General features: G+C 39.9%; 1 long non-coding RNA gene across 1 annotated transcript; it reads right to left on the reverse strand.

Moving 5' to 3' along the window:
- Positions 1 to 3,194: 3,194 nt before the first annotated feature.
- On the reverse strand, positions 3,195 to 11,748 carry LOC311601734. The gene is made up of 3 exons (XR_014780640.1): positions 11,330 to 11,748; positions 4,746 to 4,955; positions 3,195 to 4,160 (listed from the first exon to the last, which is right to left on the reverse strand). It is a non-coding gene; the product is annotated as an uncharacterized lncRNA (long non-coding RNA).
- Positions 11,749 to 13,741: the final 1,993 nt, after the last annotated feature.

Below are 13,741 nucleotides of genomic sequence, written 5' to 3' on the forward strand. Positions count from 1 at the left end.
CTCACATACACACACACACATACTTTTTTAATAATAATAATAATAATAATAATGATGATGATGATGATAAAAATAAAAAGTGTTTAAGTTTAAAAATTAAAAACAGAACCACATAGTAGACAGGAGGACAAGAAATAGCCACATGCAGGCATCCATAAAATCATGTCTCACAGAGTAAGTATCCTTATATATTGTGATTCCTATTTTAAGTTAAAGTACAAGTTTGACTTACGGCAAGATACCAGGATAGTGGAGACACCAAGCAACACAAGGAATGCCAGGAGCTTCATGGTGACAAATGGAAGAGCAAGAAACACACAAGATCAAGCTCCAATACTAGGAGACAACGAAGACTATTGATACCAGGGTTCCACATCATGTGACTATATGTGTGGAGCACACCAATCAGAAGCTGCCACAACCTGGTAAGTGAGTAACAGGAAAGGTTGGGGAGCAGAACAAATGGGAATGAGCTACACAGCCAGAGGCTGCTTAGCAAAGTCAGAATTATGCATTTGACACTAAAGGAAGGAGGGGACTACATGAGAGGAAGAAACAGTCTAGAAGCAGGGAAGGAGGAAAAGAGAAGCCATGAAATCTGTGTTTTATGAAAGCATATGTAGGGACTGTGTGGGAGAAGGGACGGCATCACTGGGGGGGGGGGGAGCAGTGAATGTGGGGGAATGTGAAAACAAACAAAACAAAGTGCAAGACATCTGGGTACGATGGCAGATTAGAAAGCCCAAATTGTGATCCATAAAATAAGATAGGGTTATGAACAATAGTTTTTAATCCCTACAGGATATAATCACTGAGATGAGGGAATAAGAATCTTTGCAAAGAATGTGTCGGGAATGTTAATGAACCGTGGCCAGCTGCACCATGCATCTTGGGTTAATATCTATGAAAACGATCAAGAGGTGCTTCAGCTTCTCTCTCTCTCTCTCCTTTTCCTCTCCACCCCACCTGCCTCAGACGTATACAAAAGCCGCAGGAACCAGAAGATGGAGAGATGGAACAGGCAGTGGAGACATGACAGGAACTGGGAGCACAGTGGGCGGGGAGATGCAAGATGAGGGGATGAGACTGAAGTGCAATGTGCAGTCTGAAGTTGTGACCTTTCTTGGCTTCTGAAGGAAATACCATGGGAAGGAACAACAATGCAAAATTTGAAGCACACTGCTGACCACAGTGCCGTCATGCCTGAACTATGTCACTGCCACATACACGCTCACCTGGTCTGTGGGGACCACAGCAGTGGATGCTGACATCGCTCTCACTGTGATAAGATGGACATTTCCAGCCAAAAAGATAAATAGCATGTATGAAGTCACATCCTTTCTTTGGGTTTAGAAGCCCAAGCAGGGGAGGCATGGTCATTCCCCACATTTAAAAATGTAATGTATGAAATTTTTCCCAAAGCAACACTTTATGCTAAGGTCTAGCGAAAAGGATGGGAAGACACCTTATTTTACTGAACAGAAACTCAAACCAAAGACAGAACTCACTGTGCCACTGCATACTCAAAACTCTGGGTTTTTTGTGGTTTTTTTTGTTTGTTTTGTTTTTTTAGCATTAAGCTAGAGCTAAGTTGTATCTTCTCAATAGGTACAGTTTGATATTTAAAATAGCACAGGGAGGGAGTGAATTAAAATCCATTCTACCAAACCAGAAATATTAATTAACTTTCTCTTTTATTTTTACCTTTTAAAATATTGACTCCTGCATAATATGCCTTAATGGTCTTGCTTCAGTTTTTACATTATTCATATAGGTTTCATGACTGTTCTCTGTGTGTCTGTATCTATTTTGTTGTATATTCTTATACACAATCCATATATTTGCCCTCTCATTTCTACCTCATTTTCCCAATCCCCCACATCCTCTTATATTTATGTCTTAACCAAATCTTGACAACACAGTAATAACTTTTAATCATTGTGAGTACTAGAAGCACTGCAGTTTTATCTTCCATCTACTTTTCTCTTTAGTTTTTTCCTAAGTTGAATTAACCCATCCCTCATCATTTCTCAGCTGACCTTCAATTCTTAACCTTAGTAACTAGTGTTTTAGTGTATGCTCTGTGATTCTCCTTCCTCTATTCCCCAGTATTTATTAAAATTAGAGTGAGATTTTTTTTTGAAGACTGACTACTATGATTTAAACAATAGATCCATTCATGTGCTGCGGTTGCTCATTCAGTTAATATGCTACCCTGGGACTGTGTGCAGCGCCCTAAACACATGAAGTGAGAAGTGAAGGATTAACTACTGAACTCTCAGTACTATGATTAGAAAGAATATCTTAATCCCACGACAATTTAGTCCCAATTGAACATTGCAAACACTACATATGACATAATATAGGTGAATATAAAAATCTAGCAAGAAAATAACCAAAGATTTGCAAGTGCCAATGCAAAAATACAAGAAAAAAAGAAAATTAAGGCAGTATGGATACTAAAGATATCTATTTCACAGTAATGGATTGTAGTTAGAGTTAAGGAAATGAAATGACAAAGAATTCAAAAGAGCAGATATAAAAATGTTTAATTAAATTAAAGAAAACACAAATGAACTTCCATATGGATTTAAAGAGAATATAAGTAAACAGGTCATTGAAATAAGGAAGTCAATACAGGATATGAAAAAACAATGCAATAAAGAGATAAAACATACTGGAAGTAAGAGCAATTAATGTCTTTCTGGTACCTGAGCTCAATTCCAAGCATTCAAGTTGTGCAGTTTATAATCCTTCTAATTTTGTTGCCTGAGATATGACACTTTATTATGCATCTCATGGGCATCCCCACACAGTGTACATTCACAAAGACACATATGCATAAATACAAAAAATCATAAAAGTGCCAAAAATTAAACTGAAAATATAAACATATGAATCCCATCAAATAAAGTAAAAAATAGAGATGAATTAGAATATTCCATAATTAAAGTAAAATTAATGAAGCAATATTTTTTGAAAGACAGCATGTGAAGTTAGGAGCAAGATATGTTGCAGACACAAAGGAAACTGAAAGAGGAGAGTAAAGGTATATATAATCAAGATAAGATATAGATATATGAAAATTCTAAAGAGCAAACAACATATTAATAATAAAAAGGAAGAAAAGCTAGTCATACTGAATTTTTAAATGATAAGAAACTATGAACAGCATAATTTGAATCTGTGGGACACAAAAATTAAAATTTTATAATCATAAGAGTAGCAGGGGAATCAATTTAGGCTACATACATAAATGATATACAATAAAATTATAGCATAAGAGTTTTAAAATTTAGAAAAAGTGATGGCATCAAATTTGGGAGGCTTCTAGTGCAAAAGCAAATTTTATTCACCTGGCTCAATTGTTGTCTGTGAGACTCACTGCCTCCTTCTGCTAACCTAGGCCTAGTCCTGGAAACTTCTAGCCTCTACAATCTAACTAGACCTAGAATGTTTTCAGCCTCTGAGATTTACTTTTTAATAAGCTCAGTCCTACTTGCTATTTCTGAGCTGTGGGCTGGCTGGTTCAACTCAGCTGTTCTGGTTAAAACTCTTTTCCCAGCTGATTTATTCAACCTGGCTTCTCTCTCTGCTGGAATTGCTCTGCTTGGCGTCAAACTAACTCAATAATCTGCTCTAATTGTCTGTCTTCTCTCATTTTCTGGCCTGTTCCATCTTCACCTGAGTTCTGTCTCTGCAACTCTTCTCTCTATTACTGTCCTGGTAAAAACTGCCTCCTCTCTCTGAATTTATATTTCAGCTGGATCACACATCTTTGGATGCGATCTCTTGCCAGAACAGCCATGTTATGAATTAATATTCCTCTGTACCTTTCCCCTTTCTGTTTAAGCTAAAAATTGTACACAGTTAAATTTTACAATAGAAATAATTCCAAGTTCCACAGTCTTAACAGTATGAATGTCCTTATGAAGATCCAGTCAGCCACTGATGCGGACAATCCTCCACAATTGCAGTCCCGATCATCTGTCTCTCAGCAACAGTCCATTTCAGCATCAAGGTTTTCAAGACTGACAGTCTGATGGACTATCTGTCCCTCTTCACCTGGTTAGTTACGCTGTCTCCATGCAGGGTGATCTGTTTTCTGCATTATCTGCATTGCTATCGCTCTCCATCTCTTGCTTGAGTTGTGAATTTCACTTGAAAGCATCAGGCAGACAAAATCAGGAAAATGCCTATACTCAAACCATGTTATAGAAAAAAAAAACCCTCTAGGAGTAAAGAACTGCACAAGAAAAGCACACACACACACACACACACACACACACACACGCACGCACGCACGCACACACACACACACATATATATGAGAATTTATTTTTTAAATTTATTTAGATTAGTTCCAGATTGTTATTCCCTCACTTGTATCTTCACATTCTCCCTCTCCCTCTTCCCTTCCCCTAGACCTCTGACAGAAGGAGACCCCTCACCCCCAATATGAACACATCATATCAGGTCTCATTCAGTTAGCCTGTATCCCTTTCCTCTGAGCGCCCACTGGGCCTCCCCACCAAGAGGAAATGATCAAAAGTGGGGCACCAGAGTTCATGTCAAAGGCAGTCTTGTATATCATTGGGATATCATATTTTGAATAAGGCCTATTAAAATCATTTGCTATTTTTTACTATTATTATATTTATTATCACTGTTATTGATTCCCAATTATTTGTTATGATCTCTGTGTAAGATACTCTTTTGTGGTTCTTAAGCCAGTAGGGTGTTACCTTGGTTGATTCCCTCTGTTGGCCAGAAGCTTCTCCGTGTGATATAATTTCCTTTACGTCCTGTCTGTCAAGCTTCAGTCTTGCCACATATTGCACTCCTACATTTCTTGCATCTTTTGTCCCACATTGTATCCAAAAGCCAGTGCTAGGTTTTGCGTTATTTTCTTCATAAACATCAAAGAACTTTTATTGGCCTTAAGACATTAAAAACTGAGAAAATACAAATGTGACAAGGATAAATTACTCTTTAGAGTTAAGGTTTTTTTTAGAATTTATTTTATTGTACTTATTGATCTCTCTGTCTTTCTCTCTGTCTCTGTCTCTGTGTCTCTGTCTGTCTGTCTGTCTGTCTGTCTCTCTCTGTCTGTCTGTCTGTCTGTCTGTCTCTCTCTCTCTCTCTGTTTCTCTCTCTCTCTCTCTGGGTGTGTGTGTGTGTGTGTGTGTGTGTGTGTGTGTGTGTGTGTGTGTGTGTGTGCATGCCAGAAGACAACTTGAAGGAGTCAGGATTCTATTCTTTTACTTCACCATGTGGATCCTGAGGATTATACTCTAGTTATTAGGCTTTTGTAGCAAGAATTTTTACCCTCTGAGCCATCTCAGGAAACCAGAGTTAATCATTTCAACATGTGAAATCTGATTTTCCATATGAATTATATTATTATTTATACAGTTTACCTTTGATAATGTCCACAAGATGACAGCAGTTATGTTGGTATTTATTAAAAAGTCACAAATATATCAACATATCAGCAGTTGACACTGCTTTTGTTTTAAATATATATCTTTATTATTATTATTATTATTATTATTATTATTATTATTATTATCATTATCATTATTATAAATTATGTGTTTGTACACATGCCTGTGTAAGAGCCGGAGTTCTGTGTGGCTGTGAGCCTCTAAATTGGGTCCTGGAACTGAACTCCAATCCTCTGTATGAGAAGCTCACTATCTTAACCACTAAGTCATCTCTCCAGCACTGAAATTATTTTTCTTAAAAAAAAAAAAAAGTACTGATAATGTCTATTCCACATGCCATTAGGTTTAAATACAATAGTCTTAACTTCAATATATTTTATTTTTAAAACTGTTTAGAAATAAAACTAAAAAATTGTACAATATGAAGCCTATTGTCATAGCTAAACAAATTTTCTCTGTGGCATGACTGTGGAGGTCAGAGCTGAGTTTGTGACTTACAGCAGTATGCACTAGGGCCAGCTGGCACACAGCATCTTTATGTCTGAGATGAACACAGAAACAGGATTTGCAAATGAAGATCAACAAATTTTGAGAAAACTCTTTTTTAAAAGATTTATTTAATTATTATTTATACACATTCTGCCCGCATGTGTGTCTGCACACCAGAAGAGGACACCAGATCTCACTGTAGATGGTTGTGAGCCGCCATGTGGTTCCTGGGAATTGAACTCAGGACCTTTGGAAGAACAGACAGTGCTCTTAACCTCTGAGTCATCTCTTCAGCCCTGAGAACACTCTTAGTGAAGAGTGTAGAACTCTGGCATGGTTCATATAGAATTCTTCAAGCTCTTGAATTGGCCAGTCAGGACAAAATCAGTTTGGCTAAGGTCAAGCAGGCTCTGCACTGAGATCAGGAAGCATAATTCTAATATTCTCTGCATGATGAAAAGAAATGTATTCCCATTTATTTCTAAGGTGTTCTGTTAAGATTGGCTCACCCACTGATATCTCATTGTTCCAATATTTATTTCTAAGACATTCTGCTAAGATTGGCTCGCCCACTGATGTCCTCTCGTGTAGAGAAGCACAGATTGTTAGAGTCTTTCTGCCTTTGCTAAGGTGGGAGAACAGAGCCTTAGTCAGAGCAGCCAGTAGCTAACAACTCAGGAGGACCACCTCCAGCTCGGCAAAGTGAACGCAGTGGACAGCTCAGGCTGTCACTGCAACATGATGTAGCACTGAGTAGCTCAGGCTGAAACACAACAAAGAAAAGTAAAATACTCAACCCACTCATTTCCCGTATTTATTTAAAAACCCTCTTACAGCCTACTATTTATTAATTTGTAGATAAATACTTGATACATAAATAGTCTATTCAATACCTCGTAAATTCCTACCCAGGTATCAACACTGAGGGCAACAGTACCAAGAAAATACACTTAACTTTTTAGGCAAGAAATAAAATAGGAGGGGATTTTTTGTTGTTGTTGTTTACACATTTCTCCTGTTTTCTGTCAAAACTCAGGAGAAATGGGTACCTATAGATAATTCCCAGACTTGCATGGCTTCTGTGGTGAGGAGCTTTCAGATGCTTTATAATGCCAACACTGCTGACCTTCACATTGACCCACCCAGTCTTAGCTCCCAAGCATTTCAGGGAGAGTTGGGTGCAGTTCAGATACTTAATATTGTCTGTGGGGTTGTAAGTACTTTCTGGAAACCTGTCCCTGATCTGTGTTCATACTTAAGTATTTTCTAAAGTTGTGGCACGTGTATTTGCTAGGTAGATCCTCTGGCTGGCTGACCCAGCTCTTTTGGAGAAGTACCTTGTCTGATTGTGAGAGGTGCAGCCTCTAAAATTTCCATGTGACTCCTTATGAAAGCAAGTTCTTCCACAGGACTGAACATGTTAAAAAAGATAACTAATTATTCCAAGAAAATGAGTTTATATTCTTTCCACTGCCTACAGAAGGCATGTTCTTGACATTTACATCTCTGTGGACTTTGTTTCAAACAGTACTCTGTAGCCTGTTAAGTTGGTGCAAGAGGAACAGCAAACAGCTCTATAATACCTGGAATGTGGCGCACTGGTTAGCATATCCATGATGGGTGTGGCTTGGCAAGAAAGAACCCCAAGAACTAAGTGTCCTGGAGACTTCCTGCTGTTATGGAGCACAGCTGTGCTGGTTAGCTGGTTAGCTGGTTACCCTTGCGGTCCTCATAATCTCCCTAGTATGTGCATTGTGTGAGTGCTATAAGGGGGCTTCCAGCCCCTCACTGGGTTCTATCACTGGATCTCACAATAATATTGCTTGATCTCTTTCAGGCATTGCTGGTGGAGCAGATTAATGATTCAGCCACCACCCTTGAAAAGAACCTACAGATGTAGATTGTTAGCAGCGACACTACCCTTGGCAAGATTTTGGAAAAATAGATTGTTTAGCAAGGTTAGGTAAAGATGTTTTTGATGTTTGATTTCTTTATCTTACTATTGCCCTCAGCTTCCTGATGTGATTTATAAAATATTAATGAATAAATTATAAGAAAATAGTAATGAGTAGATGAGCACCTTTAGGATTTAAAGTAGAAAAGTCTGATTATTTTTATATTGAAGTTTAGATTTGTGAGCCTTTCAAGATTTTTTTGTAAGATTACTTTTTAAGATCATTGGTTCTTTCTTTGTAACTGCAAATTGCAGCCTGGCGGTAAAGAAAAACTGGCTGAGAAGTTACCTTGCTTTTTCACACTTTGTTAATTGCTTAGTTAAAAATGTTTATGGGTTCTTGGGAATAATTGATTTTTTGTATTTGTTTCTCACCTATAATATGTAAAACATTTGATCATGTGAAGGTATTGAGACACATGTTTTTCTTACATATACTCATTGCAATCAGTTCCAGCCTGGAAAGTTGCCCCAAGAAAAAGTCTGTTGGGTGACCTAACCAGCTGCTGGACCTGCGGCCCCCTCAGTTTATAATGTGGTGTCCAAGCTGGTCCTCAACATGTTGGTGTATGATTTTAGAGAAACAGTGCCATGCAAGCTCTAGTGTGACTGGAGCCTGGGGTTATTGACTCTGGAAGCCAACATGGAGAATCTTTTTTAATCAACGTGGACTTATTTTTTTTTTAAATTGTTTGGAGGTTTTGCCTGTGTGAATGTCTGTACTATGTGTGTGCAATGTGCATGGAGACCAGAATATATCTGATCCTCTGGAACTGGAGTTACTGACAGTTGGCCACTGTATGGGTGCCGGGAGCTGAGCCTGGGTTCTGTTTCATTTCTTCATCACATTTCTTTCTCTTTTCTTTGAAAATACCCATGCTTGGCTTTGTGGATTTACATCTTCCAGAGTCTTCCTTGCTCTCTTCAGACTTGAAAACAGCCTGACCCCATTGTCTCCTTGCATCTTTATGACCCATTCACCCAATGGCCTTAGTTGCAGTGTTTTAACAATATCCAGTCTCAGTTTGCTCTCTATTGCTGTGATAAAACCCATGGCCCGAAGCAACATCTTATAGTTCAGCACGAAGGGGAACCAGGGCAGGGACTCAGGGCTCAAACCTGGAGGAAGGGCATGAAGCAGAGGCCAGGGAGGAGCACTGCCTGTTGCTTACTCTCCACAGCCAGCTCACCCTGCTGTCTCATATGATCCAGAACAACTCGCCCAGGATTGGCACTGGTGTGTGTGTGTGTGTGTGTGTGTGTGTGTGTGTGTGTGTGTGTGTGTGTGTGTGTGTGTGTCCATCCCCTAAAGACATACCTGCAGGCCAATCTGATGGCAGCATCTTACTCAGTTGAAATTCCCTTTTCCCACATGAACCTGGCTTATGTCAGGTTGACAAAAAGTCTAAATAGCTCACAGTGTTTGTGATAGTTTCTGGTGACCTGTTTGAAAGTGGCTGGGTCTCTATGCTCTGTGATAGCTGAATGGTCTGCAGGGATTGGTGGTTGTGTTTTGCCTGGTTGTGTCTGATAGACTGATTAAAACGATCTGGCAGAGGCTTAGTTAATCTAGAGCTGACTCTGGTCCTCACAACTGCAGCTGCTCACTTGAAGTCCATTTTGAATGCAGATGGTATGAGGAGCTAACTCCTGACTAATTTGAAACTATCAATGGTTTAATGCCTAGATAATGTCAGTTATGCATGGACTTGAGCTAGCCCCCACACAGATACAGTGAACAGGAAGCTCATACTCCATGTGTGTCCTCTAGTAATGGGAGCAATAGCCATCTCTGACATGGACTCTCTTACCAGCTTTTTTTTTTTTTAATGTTTTCTTTTTTTTTTTTAATTTTTTTATTAATTTATTCTTGTTACATCTCAATGGTTATCCCTTCCCTTGTATCCTCCCGTTCTTCCCTCCCTCCCATTTTCCCCTTACTCCCCTCCCCTATGACTGTTCCTGAGGGGGATTACCTCCCCCTCTATATGTTCATAGGGTATCAAGTCTCTTCTTGGTAACCTGCTGTCCTTCCTCTGAGTGCCATCAGGTCTCCCCCTCCAGGGGACATGGTCAAAGGTGAGGCACCAGAGTATGTGAGAAAGTAATATCCCACTCTCCACTCTACTGTGGAGAGTGTTCCGTCCATTGGCTAGATCTGGGTAGGGGTTTAAGGTTTACCGCCTGTATTGTCCTTGGCTGGTGCCTTAGTTTGAGCGGGACCCCTATGCCCAAATCTGCCTATCATAATGTTCTACTTGTAGGCTTCTAGGACCCTCTGGGTCCTTCTACTTTGCCTTTCTCCCATGATTCTCTCATCTAGAATCCCACTAGAATGTCCTCTCCTCTGTCTCAGTTTCCTGGTAAGTGAAGGCTTTCGTGGGACATGCCCCTTGGGCTAATATGCAGATATAAGTGAGTATATACCATTTGAGTCTTTCTGCTTCTGGGTTAACTCACTCATTATGATCATTTCTAGCTCAATCCATTTATCCACAAATTTCGGGAAGTCCTTGTTTTTAATAGCTGAATAGTATTCCATAGTGTATATGTACCACAGTTTCTTTATCCATTCTTCTATTGAGGGACACTTCGGCTGTTTCCATGTTCTGGCTATTATGAATAAGGCTGCTATGAACATGGTTGAGCAAATTTTCTTGTTGTGTGCTGGAGCATCTTCTGGATATATTCCAAGGAGTGGAATAGCTGGGTCTTGAGGAAGCCCTATTCCCATTTTTCTGAGATAGCACCAGATAGATTTCCAAAGTGGTTGTACTAGTTTGCATTCCCACCAGCAATGAAGGAGTGTTCCTCTCTCCCCACATCCTCGCCAGCATGTGGTGTCGCTTGAATTTTTGATCTTAGCCATTCTGATGGGTGTAAGATGGAATCTCAGAGTTGTTTTGATTTGCATTTCCCTGATGACTAAGGAGGTTGAGCATTTCTTTAAGTGTTTCTCAGCCATTTGATATTCCTCTGTTGAGAATTCTCTGTTTAGTTCCATGCCCCATTTCTCGATTGGGTTATTTGGTTTGGTGGTATTTAATTTCTTGAGTTCCTTATATATTTTGGATATTAGACCTTTGTCAGACTTAGGGTTGGTGAAGATCTTTTCCCAGTCTGTAGACTGTCGCTTTGTTCTCTTTACAGTGTCTCCTGCCTTACAGAAGCTTCTCAGCCTCATGAGGTCCCATTTATTAATTGTTGACATTAATGTCTGGGCTGTTGGTGTTCTGTTCAGGAAGTTGTCTCCTGTGCCAATATGTTCCAAGCTCTTTCCCATTTTTTCTTCTAAGTGACTTAGTGTCTCTGGTTTTATGTTGAGGTCTTTAATCCACTTGGATTTGAGTTTTGTACAAGGTGACAAATATGGGTCCAGTTGCATTTTTTTACACATAGACATCCAGTTAGACCAGCACCATTTGTTGAGACCTCTTACCAGCTTTTTGATGACTTCCCAGGGATGGGACTGCCTCACCAAGCCACAGGGGAAGAGGACACGTTCAGCCCTGCTGTACTTGATGAGCTGGGGTGGATGAGAAGATGGGGTTCCTCTATTCTTGGGAATATGAGCCTGTGACTGGGAATGGGGGAGAGACGGGATTATAACCAGGATGTAAAGTGAATAAACAAAATTTTCAAAAGGAAAGAACAAAGATCTTTGTGCAGGTAAGCCTGTAGGGCATTTTCTCAATTAATGGTTGATGAGGAAGGGTTCTGCCCATTGTTGGTGCTGCCACCACTGGGCTTGCAATCCTAGGTTCTCTATAAGAAAGCAAACTGAGTAAGTCCTGAGGAGGTAGCAGGGAAGCAGCACCCTTCCCTGTCATCTACATCAGCTCCTGGCTCCATGCTCTTGTTCTGTTACTCTTCTGGCTCCCATCAATGATAAACAAAGAAGTATAACCTAAACAAATAATTTCTTCTCCAGCTACACACTAAAATATGGTGGCATTCTCTCCTCACACCCACACTCAGCATAGTTTACTATCCCCAATTAAGACATAAAGATTGGATATTCAAACTTCCAATTCTTCTACGAACACATACACAAAACGCAGAATGTCCACTTGAAGTATACAGATTTTATTCATAATGGGGCTTTCCTTTATTTCTAGCTATTTTCTGGTGTTATACACTGAAAACTCTTCCTCACACCTTGGTACGGCTTAAGGTATTACTGTTCACTAACAGCTATTTATAAGCCACTATACAGCAATGTTACTGAAGGTATTTATAATACTGAAGATGTTCAGTCATTTACCCTCAGCTCTAAGATACATATTTTATTTTTAATATATTATTATTCATATTCCATCTCAATTGTTATCCCATCCCTTGTATCCTCCCATTCTTCTCTCCCTCGTGCTTTCTCCTACTTTCCTCCCCTATGTCTGTGACTGAGGAGGAACTTAAGATACATATTTTAAAGACACATCAGTAAGAAAGAATCTTCCAAATGACATCCAAGGAAACTGTCAGCAGGTGGCAAACTCAACAAAGCATAGGAAACAGTTTTGCACATAAAATACATAGTCAAGTGAATATTAGTTAAAACAATACATTTGTAAAATAGAATTACATAGCAGTATGTTTTTGGAACAGGATATTTTCATGTTAACTTGCACATAAGGAAAAGGTTTTGTTGACCTGTACAGAGGGTGGAGTGTCCGAGGCTCTTATAGGCAGAGAGAGGAGCTCTGACCCCTCAATGAGAGGAAGACATTTTCAGAACTCTTGGCCAGAGGGTGTGAATTTGAGGACCACTGGAACAAAAGGAGTAGTTCTGAGGTCCCCTTCAGACGAGGTGTTGGTTGTGAGACACAGTTAGTAGAACAGGAAGGTTTGAGCCTCCTTAATCACAAATAGAACTGCTGGGATCCATCTTCATGAGAGGGTAATTTTGAGGGCCTACTTCACTGCAAGTAGAGTTTGGGGCCTTGGGCAGTTACAGGTGATCTCAGGATCAATTAATCATATAGGTGAGGTACTGGGCTCTCTTGGCTACAGAGAGTGCATTTGATCTATAATGAACAGAAATTGATGGTCTAAAGCAATGTGCCTAGGAATAGAAGACTGCAGCAAACTTAAGAGTAGCAAAGTCACAAAACCTTTAACCTTAGGGATGATAGAGTATCCCAGCCTAATTTGTGCAGTGGAGGAAGGTCTTCGCTGCAGTTTAGATGGTTCATGTCTTCAATCACTCTGTGAGAGGCTCAGTGACAATCCAAGCACTATTCATCAGTCAGAACTGACAGTCTCTAAGTCATCAGCTACATGAGTGTGTGTGTGTGTGTGTGTGTGTGTGTGTGTGTGTGTGTGTGTGCAGGATGTTACCCCCTCACTTTGCTGACTAGAGTGAAGATCAGATGACCTAGGATTCGGGCTCTGTTAACTCAGAGTGGAGCAAAGTCCCTTTGGTCACACATGTATTTTCCTAATGGCCATGGTTAGAGGGAAAGGATCTAAGGTATACATTAGAGAGATACTTCTGAGGCCCACATGTTTGTGTGGGATGCTATGAGGACCATTTGTTCCTGGTATCCTTGGAAAAAATGGAAAACCTGAGATTCCTATAGTAGAATGCACTCATTCTCATGACTCAGGTCTGGGGTATTACTTGTAAGACCAGAAACGCCTGAAGGCCGCTTTAACCTTTGGATCTTCTGATGACACTTCAAAATGGAATAGTGTGAGATGCCTTGAGAATAGGGGTATTTGGAGGAGCCTATATCAGAGCTGCAACTTCTGAGGTCATCCTTAACTGCCTTGCTTACAGAGAAAGTGCCTGGACATGTTTAATGAAATAGCAAGATCCAGCCACCCCATTGTACAGAAGGGAAAGACTTAG

This window comes from Acomys minous (genome assembly GCF_964271855.1).
Source record: "Acomys minous genome assembly, chromosome: 7".
NCBI lineage: Eukaryota > Metazoa > Chordata > Mammalia > Rodentia > Muridae > Acomys > Acomys minous.